The following is a 22,954-nucleotide window of genomic DNA, read 5'->3' on the forward strand; positions in this document are numbered from 1 at the left end:
CCAGTTTTATCCAAACTGGTGCAGAAGTCGACTGTTTACATTTCACCCTTGAGAACCAACAACCTGCATCTCATTTTTTCACCATAGCAGCGAACAAAATTTTGGGATCTCGAAGAATGAGGCCGACTTCATTGTAGAGTACAAGTCAAGTTCAACCAGGAGACAATGTGAATTGTTTTGGAAGAAATGGGTATCCCTTGTGAGAACAAGGGGACCAACAGAAATTTTCAACAGATTTCTGTCTCTCTTTCTTCATTTACTACTTGAACAAGGCCTGACTTCCACTACGATAACCGCGTGTAAATCGGCCCTGACTAGACCTCTTCTATACACCTTTGAGCTGGACCTCACTAGCGAAACCTTCTATAAGGTGCCAAAGCATGCACTAGACTCAAGCCAGCAACCCCTCCAAAGCCCATTACATGGTCGTTGGTCAAAGTCTTGCACTACGCTTCGTACCTAAACAATTAGGATTGTACTCTATAGGAGCTAACACAGAAAGTCAATTTTCTGTTCGTAATAGCCTCAGGGGCTAGAGTTAGTGAAATATTGGCCCTATCAGGAATGTAGGCCATATTCAGTTTCTAACCAGAACTGAACCCCTTTCCTGATCCTGCCTTTCTGGCCAAGAACGAGCTACCCATCAAGAGGTGGGGTCCTTGGAGAATCTGCCCACTGAAGGAAGATGTCTCTCTATGCCCAGTAGTGTGTCTTAAGGTCTATCTTCGTTGAACTTCAGACTTCAAGGAAGGACAGCTCTTCCGAGGTGAAACCTCAGGATTAAAATCTATCCCTAAAATAACTGAGAGCAATGCTCACCTACTTGTTCGCAGAGCGGATCCTGACAGCTCACCCGCATGTCACGATCCGAAGAAAATTGCTTCTTCACGGAACTTCTTCCAACACAGGAGCTTTGGTAGACTGCTCATACACTGGGTGGAGATCAACCAGATCTTTTACAGACACTATACGAAGCAAGTACATGAAATAAAACATGTTGTGGTGGCGGCGGGTAGTGTTAAAAAACCCGTCGTCTAGCGCTGCGATGAACAGTGAACTGCTTTGGGACTTTCCAGTGCATCGGGTGCATGGGTACATTTACCCTCGAGTGCAAATCACATCGATGATTAACACACTGTTCCATACAGGTGCACATCTGACAGATAACATCAGTGCCGAGTGAACGTTGCGTCACGGTGTTCATGCTTTTCCAAAATCTGTACAAATCAGTCAGATTTGGTTTCACATCTCCATTGAGTGGCATCATTTCGATGAAACATATTTCTCGACAAGAGAAAATATGGACCCTGATGTGTTTTCAATGCTGGATCAGATTCATACCTGATTGTAACTACATTTGATAATCTAGTTACAAGGTAAAATACTAAACGTATTTACGTCTTATTGCTGCTATCTCAGTTACAGACGAATAAAGCATACTAGAGTTTTAATTAAACCCTAGAAGGGCCCAACTTAAAATCAGAGTACAGATTTCCAAGGTACGAGAAGGGTAATCTCAAAGAATTACCGTCTGTCCCTATGGAGATACAAACTTTGAATCCTTATAGTCGAAGTCTACACTTTCCCTGCAGGGGGCAGGAAGCCCTAAGCTAGTTCCAAGCTTAATGGATATGACAGATAACGGTAATGTCATATATAAAGGTCAAGGAGACCATATAAGGAACTCATTCAAAGTAAAGGCACTTATACAAACCCACAGATATAGTACTTTCAAGTTGATTCTCTGGTAAGCTTCCATCAGCACGACATGGCTGAGCCCAAAAAACGGATTTTGAGCAAAGCAAAAAATCTATTTTTGGGTGAGATAGCCATGTCATCCTGATGGACCCACCCTTCTTTCTTAAAATGACCCCACCCGAAACTACTCTATCTGCGACTATTCCTGCTTAAATGCAGGGAGGAGGTCCACCGGGTACCTTGATAACGGCTCCCCTTCGTTTGCCACTCTTCCCCCTCAAAGAGTAAAATCTATTCAGGGTGAGGATTGCTGTGTCTTATCAAAAAATACGTCCCCTGATATTATGCGATATCCTTACAGATATATTAAGGATACTCGCGCCAGGAGTTAGAATTCTGGAGACCTATGGTTAATTCTCTGGGAGTATCACTACCAAAATATCCCTTAGAAAGCTACCTTAAGGAACCTTCCATCAGGACGACATGGCTATCTCGCCCAAAAATAGATTTTTCACTTTGCTCAAAATCCATTTTATGATTAACAAACATTTTAACTAGACCCATGAATTAAATTCTAATTACTTCTAATATGGATGCCCTAAATTATGTTGTTTTTAATGAATATTATAATCATAATATAACAGAAGTCCTTACACTTAAAATTTTGAGATTCTGATAAAATTTCTTTTTAATGAACTGTTTCTTTATGTTTTTTCAATGGTTTATCTCAATGAAAAAAGAAGAAATTGAAGCTTAGGCTTACAAAGAAGCAGTAGACCAACCTCTTAAATTAAAGGAATATCGAAACAATGAGGTTCCAATGAAGAAAAAATTGTTCAAATCTAATAATTTAAAAAATAATTAACTTTAAACAGTAGTAATAAAAATGCTTCAAATTATGTAAAAAAGAAATTTAATAAAATATATATGAATTCACAATAAGTAAACCAAACCAACAAAAATTAAGGATAAATAATAAGATAGGATAATATCATCTTGTATTTTCACACCAATTAAATGTCGGAAACAAATTTCTGAATTCTCTGAGGATTGTGACTTCCCATTAAAATGAGATAAGGCATGAAATCAAGAATAGATTGTATGAAAAAATTGACATTACAAGATTGGATATATATATATATATATATATGAAAATGACAAGTGTTACATTTCTTAACACTGAAATATTGATGAAAAAAGGTCGAAAGCTCATGGGCAGCTAAATTAATTTAAATAGAAACTAGATTTTCTGCATATCTAGGGTGCTAAAGAAGTGAACAAAAAAATCAGTACAGGGTATGATGCCTCTAAAGATCTACAGTTAAGGTATTATACACAAGTCATGGTCCAATTATCAAAAATAACTGTATAACCAAAAGTAAGTGTAGTTTCATATATTAAAATCACATAAAGAAACTGCCGGTGACTAATAAAGTATTGGCATAAGATATTAACATTATTTATACCACCACCACAAGTCTTTGGCACCCAACTGACTAGATGGGAAAGTAGTAGGTGAACACATAAATTACTACATCTCACAGATTTTATTATCCATTTGTTGGCTAATGGTACTTCTCTCATTTACCCTATCTTAAATTTATACCATTAATTGAAGAAAAATAAAGAGAATTTAATCTAAATTTTATCATAAAAAATTGGGTAATAACAAAAAACAGTAATAGATGTTGATGTATGCTAAAGTTTCAAATTTTGTTCCTTGCTTTCCCTACACATCACAATACCAAGTTCCCAAGGAATTGCATACACCAAAAAAAAAAAAAAAAAAAAAAAAAAAAAAAACCACTTCATACTCAAAATCTTGGTGAACGAGGCAGGGTCTACTGTATTTACAATGGCTAAGGGTATTCATTGCTTGTACAATTTTCTAAGCAGCTGACAGCATATTTCAGCAATAACAACATTTTAAGCTACAAAGCACCGCTCAGATATAATACTTGCACAATAACTAATAATGAACAAATTATAAAACAAATTAAATACCTGAAAAGTGAGGAACAATTTTTTTATAATGAATGTTAAGTTTTTCTTATAACTGCCTATCCACACAACATTTGACAGGTACTATTAGTACTAGTCAAGCTTTGACCCAGTTGGAAAAGCAAAATCCTACAAGCTCACAGACATAAATAGGGAAAGCAGGGAAATTTATCCAAGATAAAAATGGAGAACGTAGAATATTCACTATAGAATCTGATGTTCTACTTCCAAACCTTTAATTGATGATGTGCTTATCATTATAATATTTTAAAGGGAACACACTTCAGCAAATTAATACTGAATAAACGGTAAATATAGAGGACTCCTTGTAAAATATTTAAATAAAATATTTAAATATAAAGTTACTTATATGTCACAAATAGTAGAAGGAATGAAATTACTCAGGGATATTCTTTAATCTCAAATTTATCAAACTTGAAAAACAAAAAAGATATCCGAATAAAATAAAAAAAAAATTATGAAGATGTAAACAAATTGTACATAAAAACAACATACTGAACATAATATAGAAGTTATTACACAAGACATATATGAATAATATTCAAAAGATTTCCTTTGGAAAAAAATTTCAAGCAAAATTTCCTATTTCTACAGTCACCTTTAGTTCTTATTGCTTCTTCTCCAGAAGCTCAGTTTAGTCGACACTTACTCATAAAAATTTTACAGTCTTTCTCCCTTCAGTAAATAAAGGCTCTTATTAAAGGAATGGAACACTCTAACACTAAAGGGTAAGAAGCCCAGAACTGATGTGCCATCTGCCTTTTGTATTAAGTTTCGAAGTCGAAATTATCTTGATACTCTGAGTCAAAGGGGAGGAGGGTGGGCATGTATATGAACATCAGGTGAGTATAGAAATAAATTCTGTTTATTTCTATGATGTTCATATTCCTTCCTCCCATACTCGGTTGGAGGTGGGGCACAATTGACGGGAAAAAGAAAAACGGAAAATTTTAAGTACAGTATAAGTAATGCAATCAGGTCAAGGATAATTAATCTGGTCTAAATTATTTCCAATAAACCATTTAAAATACAGATTGTCTATTAAAGAAATTAAAAAAAAACTGCACTGTAGATTGCCTCTAAATGTTGCTTTTTATCTGACTGATACTTATGAATGATTATAAATAGAATATTAAATACAATCCCATATTTTCATTAATAAGAACAGAGTAAATTAACTGAACTTGAAGTTACTTACGCAACGTCCCCTGCACCAACTATGGGGTCTAGAGCCCATTGGTTTTCATAAGCAAGCCATGCTTCTGTACGATAAATGTTTGGTGAAAACCAACTTGGTAAGGTAATGAGCTGCTACTTAAACTATTTCCAAAGATACTTAAAAAGTTAGGGAAGTTGTTACACTCTTAATATTATGTACCTTCATTTTCAAGCCTTTTATTATCTTTGGTTTTAATTCCTTGCAAGCTTGTGACCCAATATTTTTGCTAGGAAAGACTTCATTTTTGGTCAATGGATGATTAGGGACCTTAATCCCACAAAACAAATTAGGGAGGCTATCTCTATTACCTTCAGTTTATTTAAAATACAACTGTACAGCTCTTACTGGACAAAGAAACTAGTTTTCTTCTGGACTGCCTTCATCCATTTCTAATGAAATGTGAAAGAACTGAGGCTGACTTATAGCCTGAAAATAATTTCTGGCTCTGAAGATGGTAAAAGAGAAAATTATATTGTGTTTCTCAAAGCCTAACTTGACAGACAACACTTGCAGTTCACTTGTATTTTTAGTCAAAGCTAATGCCAACAGGCCAAATTCCAGAAAATTGGTCTTACTACTGAATGCTTTTTAACATTCACTGATAAAATACAACTCCTATCATACATGAAAGGGAAAGATCTAATCCCCGATGCTTAAGCATAGAATTAAGAATTGTTCTAAATCCTTTAATGACTGAAACTGGACAGAACTCTTAGCTTTGTACCAATCAAAATAAACATTCAATTTTCTTTGAAATTGGTTGATTGTCTTTCAGAATCTATAATAGGAATTCTAGTGCAGGTATGGGTAATCTGCGGTCCCCAAGGCTTTCTGGGTTATCAAAACGATATTTATTTACACCTGTAATCATTATTATTATCATTAAGAAATAATGAAAGATGTCAACTGTATGTAAACTTTCATAGTAAGACAAATAAAACTAAGAAGAATGGCAAAAAAATCATTATATGGTATGATGGGCAAGTAATATTTCTTGCAAATGTGTATCTCACTTGGATATAGTAAAATGTGGCCCTCAGTTGACAAATAGTTGCCCATGCCTGGTCTAAAGGGTTACTGAAAACCTTTGTTTCTGAGGATACGGTGTATAGTCTCCATTCGGTCAGAATTAGCACTGATAGTTTTGAATTTATCGGCTTTGAGAGGGGTTGTTTTGTGCATATTGATTTTGTACAGCAACCTTGTACACTCTAAAAACAGGTGCTACAGTTCTGTAAAATATTATTTCTGTGGTCAGAAAGGAGCTGTTTGCAGAAATGCTAAAAATGTTTGGCATCTGTTGGACCATGGCAAACAGTGGGCTGATAATAAGTAAAGTTATTTCACGAGAGGAATACTAAAATATCTAACTGGCATCTTGCGAGATAAGTATGGAATTTGAAGTACTTTTGTAATGAAAGGAGAAATATAGGAATCTGGGCTACTGTCTCGGTTTAAGCCCCTCAAATTATAAGTGTCTAACAGATTGGCTAGAAATGTGGGAATTAGCTTGGATCTGGTAGATGTCTCTAGACTTTACTAAAAGCTTGGATCTGGTAGATAATGTGTATCACTGGACATTACTAAAAAGTGCATTAAAAACCACTAGCTACCTCTTGAGGATATAGGTTAGGGTTTAAAAAGGGTAGGGGTGAAATATTACCTTAAACTGAGAATGAAATGACTTTCTGAGCTACCACAAGGAAGTTATTAGTTTTAAAATCCTAATAGAACAAACTAATTACATAGGCAGCAGCAAAAACAAACACTGGAGTAAAAGCAGTGTTATCAATCCCTCTATAGTCAACAAGCCTAGCCGTTCCTATTTAAATACATCCTTCTATAGCACTAGAATTAACTGCAAAGAAAAGTACTTTGAAAACCTTTCCGAGCTTATTAACCCAACAGGAATTAGTAATTTAGCTTGTAAAACCTGAATGTAGAGGTACTTTTTTGATGGACAACGATGTACTCAAAGGGGGATATTGTAATGAAATTTATAACTAGGATAGATAACAGACTACACTGATACCAGTCACAATGCTTTTGAGGCATTTACGACTTGAGACTAAACGAAACTAAAATAACAACCATTTATCGTAATAGTGATAACAATTTAGACTTATCAACAATAGAAAGGGGGAACAAAGATTTATAAGAGAGGGTTTACACTAAGATTTCAGAACCACTTAACTTCCACCTTATTGTCATGTCCCTAAAATAGTTGTGCAATATCTGTGAACTAAACTTTTACTTATTTTTAACTAAAGTTCTTCCCTAAACACAACTAACCCACTATACTATTCACAGCTTCATGATAGGCATACTCGCGAGGGTAATAAAACAACTCATGTTAAAATTTACCCACTTAAAGAAACCCTGTGATGAGCTAGTGGCCAAACTTACAAGTGAACAGAATTACACCATCGTTCGGAATGTGACGTAAACTCCGAATATTTATAAAGATTCGATTGAATAAGAATTACAGAGCATCTACAATCTGAGACGCCATCTCCCAAAATAAAAACAATGTGGCTTAAATGCGCTTACTTTCGTAAGAAGTATATAAGAATCCCTATTGCATTCAGTCTTCTGCCTTGCAATCTAGATATGCAGAAAGCAAGGGCTTAGCTACATAAGAACCTAAAGTAGTTAAAGGAAATAGAGATTTTACGAGAGGAACACGACTCTGTAAGGCACAGCGAACATTCAGAACCCCTACTATGGAAGTAAGACTAGTGTAAACAACTGGGCAGGCATGTCAGACTTGCCTGCAACAACTGTGGCCTTCTATCATAAAAAAGGAGTGTAAATAAATTAAGATCTTAAAAACTCATCACTGACTTGACAAGTAAGGGAATATTGGCCTGTCATATTGTTTTCCACTCTGCAAAAGACAACTAATCTCTATGCTCACCATTAACTTGTCTTGCTTTTTGGCCATTATGAAAGCTAACATCAGTCATTCTGTTTACAGCATTGTACTCTTCACAATGTATATTTAAAATGTAGTGCTTTCCCTGTAAAGAAATAATATTCAGCAAGGAAGATAGCTTAAAATGCAATAAACATTTATCAAAATATGAAAGGAGGATATGTCTATTTATTTAAAACATGCAAGAATGCAAACATGCCTAGCAGGGTAGTCCATTAAAACTCAATAAACACTTATAAAACTGCTAAGCAAAGTGATTTAAGAACAATCTCTATTTGATTACCCACAAATAGTATCTCTGTAAGTCAACCAACTTGCAACAGGTGTTTAAAGATTTTGATTAAGAGGAGCAATGATGGGGACAAGACAGGAAATCAAATTGAAAAGTATAACAGTATAATGCAACAGATGAGCTTACCCCAGTCGGTTCATCTCTGTATTCGGGGCCGCATCATCCATAAGGAAGACTAGGCTGAAGCCTAGTGACCCAGCAAAAGCAAGAGCTTATGCAACTTTTTACCTTTTAAAGTGTTAACAGTAAAAACTTCAGTTGTAATATTATTTTAATTGTATGAAAAGAGAGCGTGAAATATGTTGATGAGAGGGCATTGGGGGATATAGCTTAGCTAATGATGATGATAATGTCGAGGGGCCCAAAGAAGCTCAAAGCCTCAAAGTCCTGTCAGGGGTTAATACAGCACTGTCTGTATTATAGAAGGCATAAGGCTTAAACATGTATCTGAAATGCTAGCCTTACCTAAATATGAAAGAACCATATATTGAATCTACCAACCAAGAAATTGATATCTAATGGATATTTCGCCTTCATCTTTCTGTATTGTAAGTTTCTGTCCATCGAGAAGTTGGAAATTGTGGCGTGTAAACTGTCTTGGAAGTAGCCACTTTTTCAATTTGGTAGAATAAGATGCTTCTGAACCTTGATCAACTTATTATGGTATTTGTTTACAAGAAAAGGCTATATTTCCTTACTTTCATCATGTCTTTCGAGTTGATGAGCCATGTGAAAATCAGCTGTTTCTTGGTTTGTTTAGCCTACCATTCAAAAAGGGGGTAATTGTAGGAGTGCATAGAGGACTCGTTTTTGATTTACTGTAAAAGTTTTCATGCTTACACTAACCCCAGGTAATGTTATCCTGAGATAAACTAGGGGCTGATCCTGCAAGAGAATGGTGTATACTGTCATCTGAAACATGATTGATTGATTTAAAGTTTTCGGGCATCCTGACATCTAAGGTCATTGACGCCAGCTGAAACATGAAAAAGATTGATTTTTATTGAAACTTTCTTCAACCCACCCGAATTTGAAGGAATCATACAGTGTGTCACACCATCCACATAAGTAATATGAGACTGATTAGAAACAATTACTTTAGTGAGTGTAGGGACATTAGAATCAAAACAACCCACTTTGACTTCTCACAATGTGGTTGTATTTTAAAGGAAGCTCATGAATGGCAGAGGCAAGGGACTGTGACATTGCCCTATCAAGCAGGACAATGCCCTAGAGACTGACCATATTACATATGATCAGCGCCCAAACCCCTCTCCACCCAAGCTAGGAACAGAGAGGGCCAGGGAATGGCTGCTGATGACTTAGCAGATAGACCTAAAGGCTCCTCCAAACCCTCCATCCTTAGCTCACAAGTATGGTGAGGTTGCAGCGACCACGGGAAATAACAAGTTTGAGCATAACTTGAACCCCAGTCTGGCAATCACCATGCAAGGACGCTACTATCAGGCCACCATAACCCCGTGTGACTAGGATTGCAATTTTGCAAGAGTTTGGTAGTAGAAGAAATTAAATTATATGAAGAATTCAATGCTCTGTGAGGCTATCAAATATCTAGTGCTCAGCGTACTTTCAGAACTTTCACTGAATGAAATTCTATTAACAAAAGATTGCCCTTGGGATGTTGGGTTAGGTTTGGCAGCAGGGTGTGAAGGACCAGAATTAAAATCATTAAAAGAGGATTCACTGGACTCCTAAATCTTAATAAGGGAAGCAAGTGATGTTGAGATTTTGTGAACCTCAGCACTATAAAAAGATGGCTGAACGTGTGTGTTGTCTGAATTTGGAGGTGTATCATTATAATCGCCATCCCCGCTATAACCAACGAGCTTAGTCGTCTCTGGATTTCCCCTGAACTAACTACAAGTTTCCCTTGTGTTCACAACTGTTAAATTGATCGGTAACAAATGAAACATACTTTTCCATGAGCAATACAAAGAGTAAAACACTCTCTTCATAATGAATATTTGAATAATAGCATTGCCCTTACAGTACGATACACAAAGGGAATGCAGATCATGACCTCTCAGAAACAATTCCTTTGTACATTCCAAGCAGTAAGTGCTAATGAAACCTGGGGAAGACAACTTAATGCGCAGTACAGTATGTAAACAATCTGGAGAACGTGTGACCACAGCCAAAACGGCATAAAAACTGAGGAGACACTTACTGCTAGAAGATTCCATTCCTTTGTTAATGGCATGTATTTACAGAATGGAAAGAGAATTGGAACTGAGGAGACAGTATTTGGCATGCCAGTTCTAGGTTTCTTAACACTTACCGGTAGAAGATTCCTTTCATTTGTAAAGAGCATGAATTTACAGAACGGAAAGAGAATTGGGAAAATTTAAAATTCTATGGATAAGTATTGATTGAACTGAGCTTCTGGAGAAGAGGCTATATGAACATCAATGGAGGTCCATAAGCAAAATGTGTATAAACTGTAGTTTCCAATTCTTAAATACAAAATGGCCTACTCCCTTAACATAAACATGTAATTTTTAGAATATTTTTGTTGGCAATAAAAATGTTCTTATTTAAATAAAAAAGTAATTAATAACACCTTAATCTAAATCAAATCAAAATGATTTTCATAGTCTTTCAGTTTAATACTGTTAGCCAAGATATAAGATATAATGAATATAGTAACCTGAATACAGCCATCAATATACTCCAACCTGATATTAAGCATATAAAAGATTACATACTTGGCACCAGTTGATAATCATTCAATATTCTATTATGCTTAAGCAATAATTTAAAGCCTGTCAAAGCAAATATTTTTTTTCAGCATAAAAATGCAACGGAAAAACCCCTAATATACAGGCATTAATTAACCAAAGGAAAATACTTATCTTAATGTATAGATAATTTTCAAATATCATTCAGACAAAATAAAATTTAAAAAACCAATGGCAACCAAGAGTATTCAGTCAAATTAAATGCAGCAGTGTCCTCTCTATGTATTAACTGAGTATGTTGCAGGTAGAATTTACTTTCTTCAAAATGAAGTATGTATACACAGAATAAATATTTATAAATTTAACAATACCAGAAAATCAGCAAATTCCTATCAGTATATCACTGACACTGATAAGGTAACCAGACTAATATTTTGTTATATAACTAACCTAGTTCTACTTAGCATAAAATAAAATTACTCATTATAGAATTGTGTGAAATGTAGTTTTCAAAAAGGTCTTAAGATAAAGAAAATTTTTATTTAAAATTCATATTCAAATTACTGTAGTTGTAACTTTCAAGATGTAAGATATTTTAGTTACATATGTTCTGATGTGTTAGTTTTCACGGTACAGTATATTCATGTAGGGTTAAATGAGAGAATCAAGAAAAGCAAGAAACTGTTTACTTAAATGACTGTCTTGTAAAGAACAGTTTGTGTTATCCATTCATCTGCTGGTGTGCCTGTACTGTTACATTAGGATTCTAATCAGCACCCATATAATTTCAACTAAAAGAGAGGTTTAAGTAACAAAGAAACTGTCCAAGTATGGCTTGGTATGCTTTAATATTTAGTAAAATAAATTTCTCATCATGAACCTACATAGGTATCAATATACTGTACAGGAAGTTCAAAAGGTGAAAAACAAAGAGACCAAAGAATTTACCAGTTAACCATCTTACTGATAAAATTTGGGTAAAACTTGTAACCATTTGTATTTGTCATGCAACTTGCACAATTTGAGAGGCATTAAGATCCAAGAATTTAAATATAAAATCACTAAAGGAAGAGTTCTACTTTAGTGGAGTGGTGTGACAATGAGTTTCTATGGAGAAACTAAAATTATGATAAAATATATGAGCTTGGGAACTTTTTGTGAGGGAAGTATTTCAAAAGCATTACCAAGTCATTTACTGTTGTAGCTGCATAACAAATGGAATTAAATGGGGAGAACAGTAAGTAATGAGGATGGTTATAAAATTATGAAAAATAAACAAAATTTAATTTGTTTGGAACAAAAGCTCCTAAATGATAATGAGGCAGTAATACATTGGACATGTGGTATGAAAACCAAGTCTTGAATATGATTCAAATGAAAGGAAAAATTGTTAACTGGACATAAATCAGCTGCCATATATGTTATTCTCCGGGAATTAAACAACAGCACAGATTAATATCGACTAACTTTGCATACTTCCAAACATGTTTCCCTCTTTTGGCAATGAAATAGCAGTTTCCTGTTCATCAGAAGCACAGGTACTGTGGTACATGAAATAAATGTGTTTGTGTATGCATCAGCAAACAGCCTTTTTAGTAATAATGGGAGCCACGATTTTTTTTTCTATAATTCATTTCAGTTTAATGTAAGGATATATGATTCATATAAATCTATTTACATGAAGGTTTTGTATACATAATAATCACATTTAATGCACACAAAAAAAGGAGCCAATGATAAACGGTTATACTGTACTGCAATAATCATCATAATATGCATGTACTAAATACTACATGTAAAAATTAAAAAAAAAGAGAAGCCCTTTCTTCTGAAATCAAATTCAGAAAGAAAAAAGGTTTTTGTGATCTAGAACTTTTTGCACCAAATGTAAGAAAACAATATCAGAAAAACAAGAACACATTTATACAATAGTATGCAATTGCACCTATTTAAAAAAAAAACAAGAAACAAATAATATAATACATCAATATATACAGCTACATCTTTGCAATTAAATTGGCAAATGGTAAGAAAATTTTTTAAAATAAAAAAGCAGATTACATGCAAAAGTGATTTCAGTTTAATGTGCCAATACGCCCCTCAAAAGACTGGACTTTGTCTTTTCATTCTACCTAACTTCCAAGTTACAAAGCTTGGCACTACATGATGCTTTTTTAAAATCAAATCTTATAAATCTAGTATTAAAAATATAATTCCTTACAGAACTCTTATCCATCATATCCTGATGAAAATGATAGAAAATCTGAAAAAGTTTTTTTTTTTTACGTAAAAAGTCTAAAAATTGCAAAGAGGGTGGTAAAATGTGACGAGATATTTGCATAACTTTTCTGTGACAACATTCCTCTTCTAAATCTCAAGCAATGTAGTAAAAGTCCATCTGCACAGGTCTTTTTGTTATACCAATATGGATAATTATCAATCCTAAATTAGAGGTATTACATGAATGATACACAAAAATCACAATCAATACAATAATCACATTTAGTATCATAGTTCATGTATGGATAAATAAATTAATTTTAGAACACTAGGCTTATTAAGAAGTTATCTGCCTAAATTTAAGAAAAGTGTCTAACACTGGATAACATTATCAGGTAACAAAAAACTGGATATTGTTTTATCTAAAATTATCAAATGACAATATACTGACCAAATTCAGATTATAACTGACCTGTGGTTTCTTATGTCAAATATATCATTTTGAAGAGAAATAACAGACTAAAACTAATGGATGTAGAAACAATAACACAATGACTTTAATCTCTTTGACATACAGTACTGCATTGTAAAACTGATAAAATGTTTAAACTCATATAATTTTAAATAAAATATCATAAGTTATCAGACCACCTTGCTCACCAAACCAATTTACTCTTGTCATTTTAAAAATGTGTATATAAGCGAGGTGAATTTGAATGCTGAGGAGTCATTTGAACTTCTAATTGTCTATAGAAATAAAAAATAAAACCATATAGGAGAAATATAATGACTTTTACTCTTTAAAGCAGAATTGCTAAGAAATCCTTAAGATAAAAACATACACTGGATTATATTAAACAATCAAGTTTAAAAGGATGAAGATTGATGTTCATTTTCAGAAATACATTCACTAACAATTTCTCACTGGCTTTTTATAATCCACTCTGTTCATTTGATAACATTTACCTCTAAACTATAAACAATTACAACTGTGAACAGCCAACAAATAAAACCTATACTTATGACACTCAGCTGTATACTAGTAAATCCTGTTGTATCCTGGTTAACCATTGTACAAAATGTGATAACTACATTTGTACAACACAAACATATAACATGATAGTTATACCCACACTAAATTCAATTGAATGCTCTGGAGGCTGACGTGTCAATTTACATCCTGGTTTCCAAGACCAACATATCAAGGCACTTAACCTTCACCTGCAAATAAGTTAAAAAAATTATGAAAAAAAGTAATGTATTCAATTACTGTACATAAGCAAAAATATATACCGTAACAAGTGAAATATTGTTTGTTACAATAAATAGAATACAGTGTAGCTAGAATATAATTTAAATATAATTGCTCATTAAAAAAAAATATACATATATATATATATATATATATATATATATATATATATATATATATATATATATATATATATATATATATATATATATGTATGTATGTGCCCCCTGTGGCTGCGGGGGCATAACACCAATTAGAATAGCGCCAACATATCCCTGCGTGTCGTAAGAGGCGACTAAAATGAACGATATGAGGGGGCTGGGAACCCCCTCTCCTGTATTATAATCCTGTGAGACATCAAAGAGGTGGAGCTGGAGGGAAAGTGACTGCTCCCCGCACTCTAGTTTTGGGGTGTTTGAATGTGTGTGGATGTAGTACGATAGAGAAAAAGATGTGAGATTGGAGGTATGTTTAGGAATAGAAGGATGGATATACAGGCTCTGTGTGAGACAAAGATAAAAGGGAAAGGTGAAGTGTTGTTTGGTGAAATGTCTGGTAGTGTCTGGGATTGAAAGGGGAGGAGCAAGAGAAGGTGTGGCTTTATTGCTGAGTGAATGGATGACAGGTAAAGTAGTGGAATGGTAGGAGATATCATCTAGGTTAATGTGGGTAAGGGTTAGGTTGGGTAGGGAATGTTGGGCTTTTGTTAGTGCGTATGGGCCAGGTTGTGAGAAAAGTGAAGAAGAGCAAAATGAGTTCTGGAATGAATTAACTAGGTGTGTAGAAGGCCTGGGTAGAAGGAATTACTGTATGTAGTTGTCATGGGTGACTTAAATGCTAGAGTGGGCGCTGAAGAGGTAGAAGGTGTCATTGGGAAGTATGGCATACCAGGCGAAAATGAGAGTGGTGAGAGACTGGTAGATATGTGTGTTGAGCAAGAGATGGTGATAGGTTCTAGCTTTTTCAAAAAGAAAGATAAAAACAAGTATACATGGGTAAGAGTGGCAAATGGAAGAGTAGTAGAAAGGGCATTAATGGATTATGAGTTGATAACTAATAGAATGTTTGGAAGATTGAAAGACGTGCACATGTTTAGGGGTATGGCTAACGGTATGTCTGATCATTTTTTGGTGGAAGGAAAATTAGTTGTAGCAAAAGAGTGGGGGAATAGAGTGGGTGGATGTAAAAGGGAGCTAGTGAAGGTTGAAGAGCTAATAAAACCCGGGCGTAAAAAGTAAATATCAAGAAAGGTTGAAAATGGCATATGACGAAGTGAAAGTAAGAGAAACTGGTAATTTAGAGGAGTGGAAGTTAGTAAAAGAAAGGCTAGAGTTAACCAATCCTTCATGGGTATATGGCCCGGTAGTCTCTTCTCCTCTGCCGTGATGAATGTCCTCCTGGGCATCTCCTTCCAGAGAAGGCCAGTTTCATCACAGTTGAAGACTTGTTGGGGGATGTAGTCATGTTGGGCGATAACCGAGGCAAAGGTTGTGACGAAGACTGCCGCGGCTTTCGAGTCAGAACTTGCTGCTTCCCCATGCCTCACAACCGAATGTATCCCAGTCCGTTTTTAAAGTTATCTAACCAGCCATAACTGGCTTTGAAGACTTCCACTGGCGTCGAAGTCTCCACTCTCTGGGCTGCTTGCTTCCCTTTCAAGTCATCGTAGATTCTGCTGGCCTTTTCACATATGATAGTATCGGGCACGCTATCTCCTGCCAACTGTTTCTCCTTTATCCATATTAAAAGAAACCTTTATCTATATTGTCATCATACGCTTTTTCTTTTCACTACCCTTGTTTGCACTCGCTTGTTTTGTACCCATTGCTTATTCACTGAATTCTGCACTGATTAACGCAAAAAACACGTAAAAAACCAAACACTACGGCCGATGCTCGAAGATAAATTTTATGCGATGGAGATCCGACGGGAAAGACCAAGCGATGCTGTCCTGGTGAGAAGCCTCTCGTACACTCGGCCACCTGGCGGCCGCATAGGGAAATGCCTCATATCTCAAATTTTTCTTGTATCTCAGGACAAAAATTTGCTCGAAATTTTCCTCGTATCTCAAATTTCTCGTATGTTGGGACACTCGTATCTCAAGGTATTACTGTACGGGAATACGTACATAAGCGGGTAAAATCACACAATCGAAATTATCGAATGCTACAACACGAGATGTAGGAAAGAACACGTGATATACTGAGAGAGCTACTGATACGATAGATTGGCTGCCAGCTGCCTCCACCCAACGTATCGAACACAACATGCGTACATTTATGCACACGACTGTGCTGCCACTGCACATGCATAACTTTGAGAGATGGTCGTTAAATAAATATCGGAGCTGTCAAAAAAAAAAAAAGACGTATCTTTCAATTAACGTTGTACGACAGGTCGTTATATGAGGGGTACCTGTACAGTACTTTTAACATACTGACAGCAGTGTCCGGATTTGTCCCCAAGTCAATTCGTCGTTGGGCAATGATTTATTTTCGCATTCTCGACACTCCTTTTATTTGTCTTAAATATTGGACCCTTTTTGCTTCCTCAAAAAAGAAATTGTCTTATGACAACTTTAGTTCAAAAGTACTTTTTAAAACTTTGCTCTTTAAAAAAAAAATTGTTTAACGACAATTTTAGTTCAAGAGTACTTTTTAAAACTTTGCTCCTTAAAAAAAGAATTGTCTAACGACAATTTTAGTTTGAAAGTAATTTTTAGAAACTTTGCTTCTAATATTGTACCTTTTATAGGAAAAGGGGAAGTTACAGTATAAAAACAAAAAAAAGTGTAGTATTTATTTTCAGTCAAATTTATAGTACAAGATAATATGTAAAGAAAATGGTAGACAAGTTACAATTAAATTCTTAAAAATGGAGTTTTTATGATAAAACAAAGTTTTATGAATACTTACCTGGAAGTTATATATACATAGCTAATTATCTCTATTTCGGCAGAATTTTTCTAAACTAGGCAACCGCCTTGTGGTGGTTGGGTGGTAACACCCGTTAAAGGGTGGTAGGAGGAATCATTCCCGTTTTCTGTTCTTCAGTTCATCTATGCCCGACCTGTCTCCTGAGGGGAGGTGGGTGGGCCTTCGAATGTATATATAACTGCCAGGTAAGTATTCATAAAACTTTGTTTTATCATAAAAACTCCATTTTTATGAATAGAACTTACCTGGCAGTTATATATACATAGCTGATTAACACACTTGGAGGAGGGTGATAGACAGTAAACATCGTTGGGGAAACAACCAAAAAAGCTGTAGGATAAATGAACACCTTGATTCCTTACCTGCTAAGGTAGCTGACTTCAAAGGTTCCTGCCTCTTGAGTCGCTTTCCCTTAGGAGTGTCAGCCAGGATGTGACCTGCAGTGCTGAAAACACTCAATCGAGTCTGTCAACGGGGTGAGACCAACAATCTGACTAGACTTCAGGACTACCTATTGCCCAAAATAAAAAACCGCAACTTTACCAAACCAACCACCTAACATTTGCAAAGTAGATAAAAATTATCTAACTAGACTGAGGTGACTGTACACAAGTCGAAGTCCTCAGACAACCAATAAAAAATACACCAACCTATGCACAAGTAAACAAAACTAAGGTTGAGGGGAGGTAGTAACTCCTTTGCCTAATACAGAAGCCGTAGCTACGTATGGTCCCAAGGTATAACATTTCTCATAATCCACCCTCACCTCTCTGAGGTAATGAGAGGCGAACACAGAGTTGCTCCTCCAGAATGTCGCATCCATAATTTGATGGAGCGACATGTTCTTGCGGTAAGCAAGCGAGGTCGCAATGGCCCTCACTTCGTGAGCTTGCACTTTTAAACGTCCGAAGTGTTCCTCCTCACACAAGAGATGCGCTTCTCTTATCACTTCCCTCAGGAAAAAGGACAAAGCGTTCTTGGAAAGGGGCTTTTGAGGATCTTTCACAGAACACCACAGGGAGCTAGAAGAGCCTCTCACACTTTTCGTGCGAGACAAGTAGGTCTTGAGGGCTCGTACTGGACAGAGCAGCCTCTCTTGCTCTTGACCCACTAGGTTGGTCAAGTTAGGAACCTCAAAGGTCCTCGGCCAGGACTTAGAAGGGTTCTCGTTCTTAGCGAGAAAGTCTAATCTCAAGGCACAAACTGCCCCATTCAGATTGAAGCCTACCTGTTTTTCAATTGCATGGACTTCACTAACTCTTTTAGCTGTTGCTAAGGCCAAAAGAAAGAGGGTCTTCTTGGTAACCTCCCTAAGGGGAGCCTGTGAGATGGGCTCAAATCTCTTGGTGCACAGAAATTTAAGGACCACATCAAGGTTCCAAGAAGGGGGCTTTAACTGGGTCTGCTTGGTCGTCTCAAAAGACTTCAAGAGGTCATGTAAGTCCTTATCGCGAGACAAGTCCAAGCCTCTATGCCGACAGACGGAAGACAGCATACTTTTGTACCCTTTGATAGTGGACACAGCTAGCTTAGCGTCCTGTCTGAGGTACAACAAGAAATCCGCAATCTGGCTCACAGAGGTAGTGGATGAGGAAATCTTGTGCTTCCTACACCAAGCCCTAAAAGTCTCCCACTTGGACTGGTAGACCCTCTGCAAAGAGACCCTCCTCGCTCTGGCGATAGCTTTCGCAGCTTGCGCTGAAAAGCCTCTCGATCTGACGAGCTTCTCGATAGTCTGAAGGCAGTCAGATTGAGAGCGAGGGGGTTTTGATGATATCTCTCGAAGTGGGGTTGTCTGAGCAGATTTGGACTTGCAGGGAGGCTTCTTGGAAAGTCCATCAACAAGTCCACCACCTCCGTGAACCATTCCCTCATCGGCCAGAACGGAGCTATCAGGATCATCCGTCCCGAATCGAGGAGGGCGAATTTCCTGACTACCAGATTGATGATCTTGAACGGGGGAAAAGCATAAGTGTCCATCCCCGTCCAATCCATCAAAAAGGCGTCTACTGCTATTGCCTCCCTGTCCGGAACTAGGGAGCAATAGATGGGGATCCTCTTGGATAAGTTGGAGGCGAAAAGATCGATGAGGGGTCTCCTCCACAGCCTCCAGAGACTCTGACAGACCTGTTGGTTGAGGGTCCATTCTGTGGGAAGGACCTGCCCTTTCCTGCTGAGCATGTCCGCCCTCACATTCTTCTGTCCCTGAACAAACCTCGTCAGCAGGTTTATCCTGTTCTCCTTCGCCCAAAGAAGGAGCTCTCTTGCTGTCTCGAACAGAGACAGAGAGTGAGTCCCTCCTTGCTTCCTGATGTAAGCAAGAGCTGTGGTGTTGTCTGAGTTGACCTCCACAATCTTCCCAGACACCAAGTCCTTGAAGGCCTTTAGCCCCAGAAAAATGGCCATCAGCTCCTTGTTGTTGATGTGCCATCCCAGCTGAATTCCTTCCCGATAGCCTGAGACCTCCTTGCTTCCTAGTGTTGCCCCCCAGCCTGACTCTGATGCGTCTGAAAACAACACTAGGTCTGGGTTCTTCTTGTGTAAGGAGATCCCTTCCCCTAACAAGGTTGGGTCCAGCCACCACTTCAGAAGAGTCTTGACTTCTATTGGAATGGGGAAGGAAAAGGAGTCTTCCTGCATCTTTCTGTTCCACGTCTTCGAAAGAAAGTGCTGAAGAGGCCTTAGGTGGAGTCTCCCCAGAGAGACAAACTGTTCGAGGGAGGATAGAGTCCCCAGCAAACTCATCCACTCCTTCGCTGTGCATCTCTTCTTGTCCAGGAAAGTTCTGACTTTTACGAGACACTTGGTCTGTCTTTCCTGAGAGGGAGAAGCCCGAAAAAGAACTGAATTCAGAACTATCCCCAAATAGAGAATAGTCTGATTCGGTCTGATCTGAGACTTCTCCCTGTTGATGACCAGGCCTAGATCTTGAGCCATCATAAAAGTCTTCCGTAAATCCTCCAGACATTTCTCCCTCGATCGTGAACGAATCAGCCAATCGTCCAGATAGAAGGATATCCTTATCCCCTCCTGATGCAGCCAACCTGACACATTCGCCATTACCCTGGTGAAGACTTGAGGAGCCGTGCTGAGACCGAAGCAAAGAGCTCTGAATTGGAAGCACTTGCCCTGCATTACAAATCTCAGGTACTTCCTCGAAGTCGGATGGATGGGGACATGGAAATATGCGTCCTGCAAGTCGAGGGACACCATCCAGTCCCCTGGACGTACTGACGCCAGCACCGACTGAGTCGTCTCCATGGAGAACTTTGTCTTCTCCACAAATACGTTGAGAGCGCTGACATCCAGGACGGGTCTCCATCCGCCCGAGTTCTTGGGGACCAGAAACAGGCGATTGTAAAAGCCTGGGGAGGATAGATCCCGAACCGGTTCTATCGCCCCCTTGTCTAGCATTTGGTTGACAAGGTCTACTAGGGCCTTCTGTTTCCCCGGATCTGAGTACCGGGCTACTAAGGCCAGCGGAGCATCTGCGAGAGGAGGTTTTTTCAGAAAGGGGATCTTGTATCCTTCCTTGATGACTGAGAGGGACCAGGTGTCCGCCCCTCTCCTCTTCCAAGACTGCCAAAAACCTGACAGTCTTGCGCCTACTGTCTGGAGGAGACGAACTTCATTTTCTGGAGCGAGGTCTGAAAGAACCCCTGGTAGATCTTGGTCCTGATTCTTGCCTTCTCCCTCTAAAATCTGGTCTTGAAGTAGTCCTGCCCCGAAAGGGCTGCTGGAATCTCCTTTCCTCCCGTTTCAAAGAAGGAGGAGGGGCTGCCAAGGGCTTACGAGCAGAACGAGATAAAAGGTCTTGGGTGGCTTTTTGGGCCAGAGAAAGCGTAATGTCATTAACCAGGGACTCGGGAAAAAGATGTTGAGAGAGGGGGGCGTAAAGAAGCTCAGACTTTTGTGCATTGGTAACAGACCTAGAAGCAAAAGAGCAAAGCAGAGCTCTCTTCTTTAGGACCCCAGCTGAGAACAGAGCAGCCAACTTATTCGCCCCATCTCTGAGGGCCTTATCCATACAGGACATAATACTGGTAAGGTCCCTAGATCCTTCCATCTGTTCAGTTTTCCTTGCGAGAGTCCCAAGCGACCAGTCTAGGAAACTAAAAACCTCAAAGGCTCTAAAAATACCTTTGACGAGATGATCCAGCTCCGACATCGACCACATGACCTTGGCTGAGTTGAGAGCATGCCTTCTAGCAGAGTCCACTAAACCAGAGAAGTCACCCTTGGAGGAGGAAGGCACTCCCAGACCCAAAGGTTCTCCAGTTGCATACCACATACCCGCTCTTGAAGCAAGACGAGCTGGTGGAAACGAGAAGGAAGTCTTGACTGTTTGTCTCCGCTCCATCATCCAGTCATCAATCTTCGTGAGAGCCTTCTTTGCGGAGATAGACAGCTTCATCTTGATGAAGGCCGACTGTTTCTTGGCCTTCTTTCTGTTAAATTGGGACTGAGGAGATTGAGGGGCAGCAGGTTGGAATTCCTCTCCAAAAAGTTCAAGAAGGGAGCGAGAGAGAACTTTGTAATCTCCCACAGCGTCGGCAGGATTATCATCGTCATCAGAAACATCCTCGAGGTCCTGATCCACATCTGCAATATCCTTCGAAAGAGAAGAAGGATCCTTAGAACCCAACAAGAGCAAATCAAAGGCATCATCCTGCAAAAGACGGGTTGCATCCTGGAGTCCCGCGCTAGAAGAATCCTTGGGACGAGAGGCAGTATCGTCCCGAAGAGGCAGGGTGGTATCGCCCTGGGACCGAGAACGAGAGGCAGAGTCGTTCTGACGTCGAGAGCGAGAGGCGGTATCGTCGTGGCGGCGAGAATGAGAGGCGGTATCGTCGTGGCGTCGTGAACGAGAGGCGGTATCGTCGTGGCGTCGAGAACTTGGGTCGGTGTCGTCGTGAACGAGAGGAGGTATCGTCGTGGCGAAGCGAACGAGAGGAGGTATCGTCGTGGCGAAGCGAACGAGAGGAGGTATCGTGCTGGTAACGTGAACGGGAGGAGGTATCGTCTTGGCATCGAGAACGAGAAGCAGCATCGTTCGATAAGGTATCGTCCCGGTATCGAGAACGAGAAAACGTATCGCCCTGGTATCGCGAAGAAGTATCGCCTGGCGAAAGCCCACATTCCTCATCCTGGCGTAGAGAGGGAGAAGTTTTCTTTAAAGAAGAACTCCGTTCTCTCTTAGAAGCAGACTTCTTAATCGGCAACGAGTCGTCTTTACGTCTGTCAGACTGGGCGTGAGGGCGGCTAAAGGCTTGTACTAAAGTCAAAAGTTGTTCCTGCATGACAGACATAAAGGATTTAGCAACATCAGCTGGGTCTTGCGGCCCCGAAGGGGGGGGGGGGGGGGGGGCTGACGAATAACACTCGTAGAAGGGGGAGGATCTTCGGCAGCAGGATTCGCCCTTTTCACAGGCACGGAGTCAAAATCATCCTCCGACGGACAAGGTTCATAACTGCTAGAACCGGGAGAGAAAGAACGAGACCGTTCGTCGCGGTTCCATCTCCTCTTAGTAGGTCTTGAAGCTTCAAACTTCCATTTACGTCTGGACGAATTCGGAGAAGAAAACAACACATCCGACACGTCTTTCCCGTGACGGTCAAGAGCAGCCTGGGAATCAACAACAGGACTGTCTGAGGCGACGGCTGACCGAGGGTACGTACCT

At 38.6% G+C, this 22,954-nt stretch overlaps 1 protein-coding gene across 1 annotated transcript in view; it reads right to left on the reverse strand.

Moving 5' to 3' along the window:
- Positions 1-2,683: 2,683 nt before the first annotated feature.
- The window catches only part of LOC137651651 (uncharacterized), a 128,930-nt gene continuing 108,659 nt past the window's right edge, over positions 2,684-22,954 (reverse strand). The window contains exon 8 of the mRNA XM_068384870.1: positions 2,684-14,306. The gene's annotated coding sequence lies outside the window, so the exon portion shown is untranslated. The remainder of the gene's footprint in view (positions 14,307-22,954) is intronic.

The sequence above is a fragment of the Palaemon carinicauda genome, chromosome 13 (genome assembly GCF_036898095.1).
Source record: "Palaemon carinicauda isolate YSFRI2023 chromosome 13, ASM3689809v2, whole genome shotgun sequence".
Classification (NCBI taxonomy): Eukaryota; Metazoa; Arthropoda; class Malacostraca; order Decapoda; family Palaemonidae; genus Palaemon; species Palaemon carinicauda.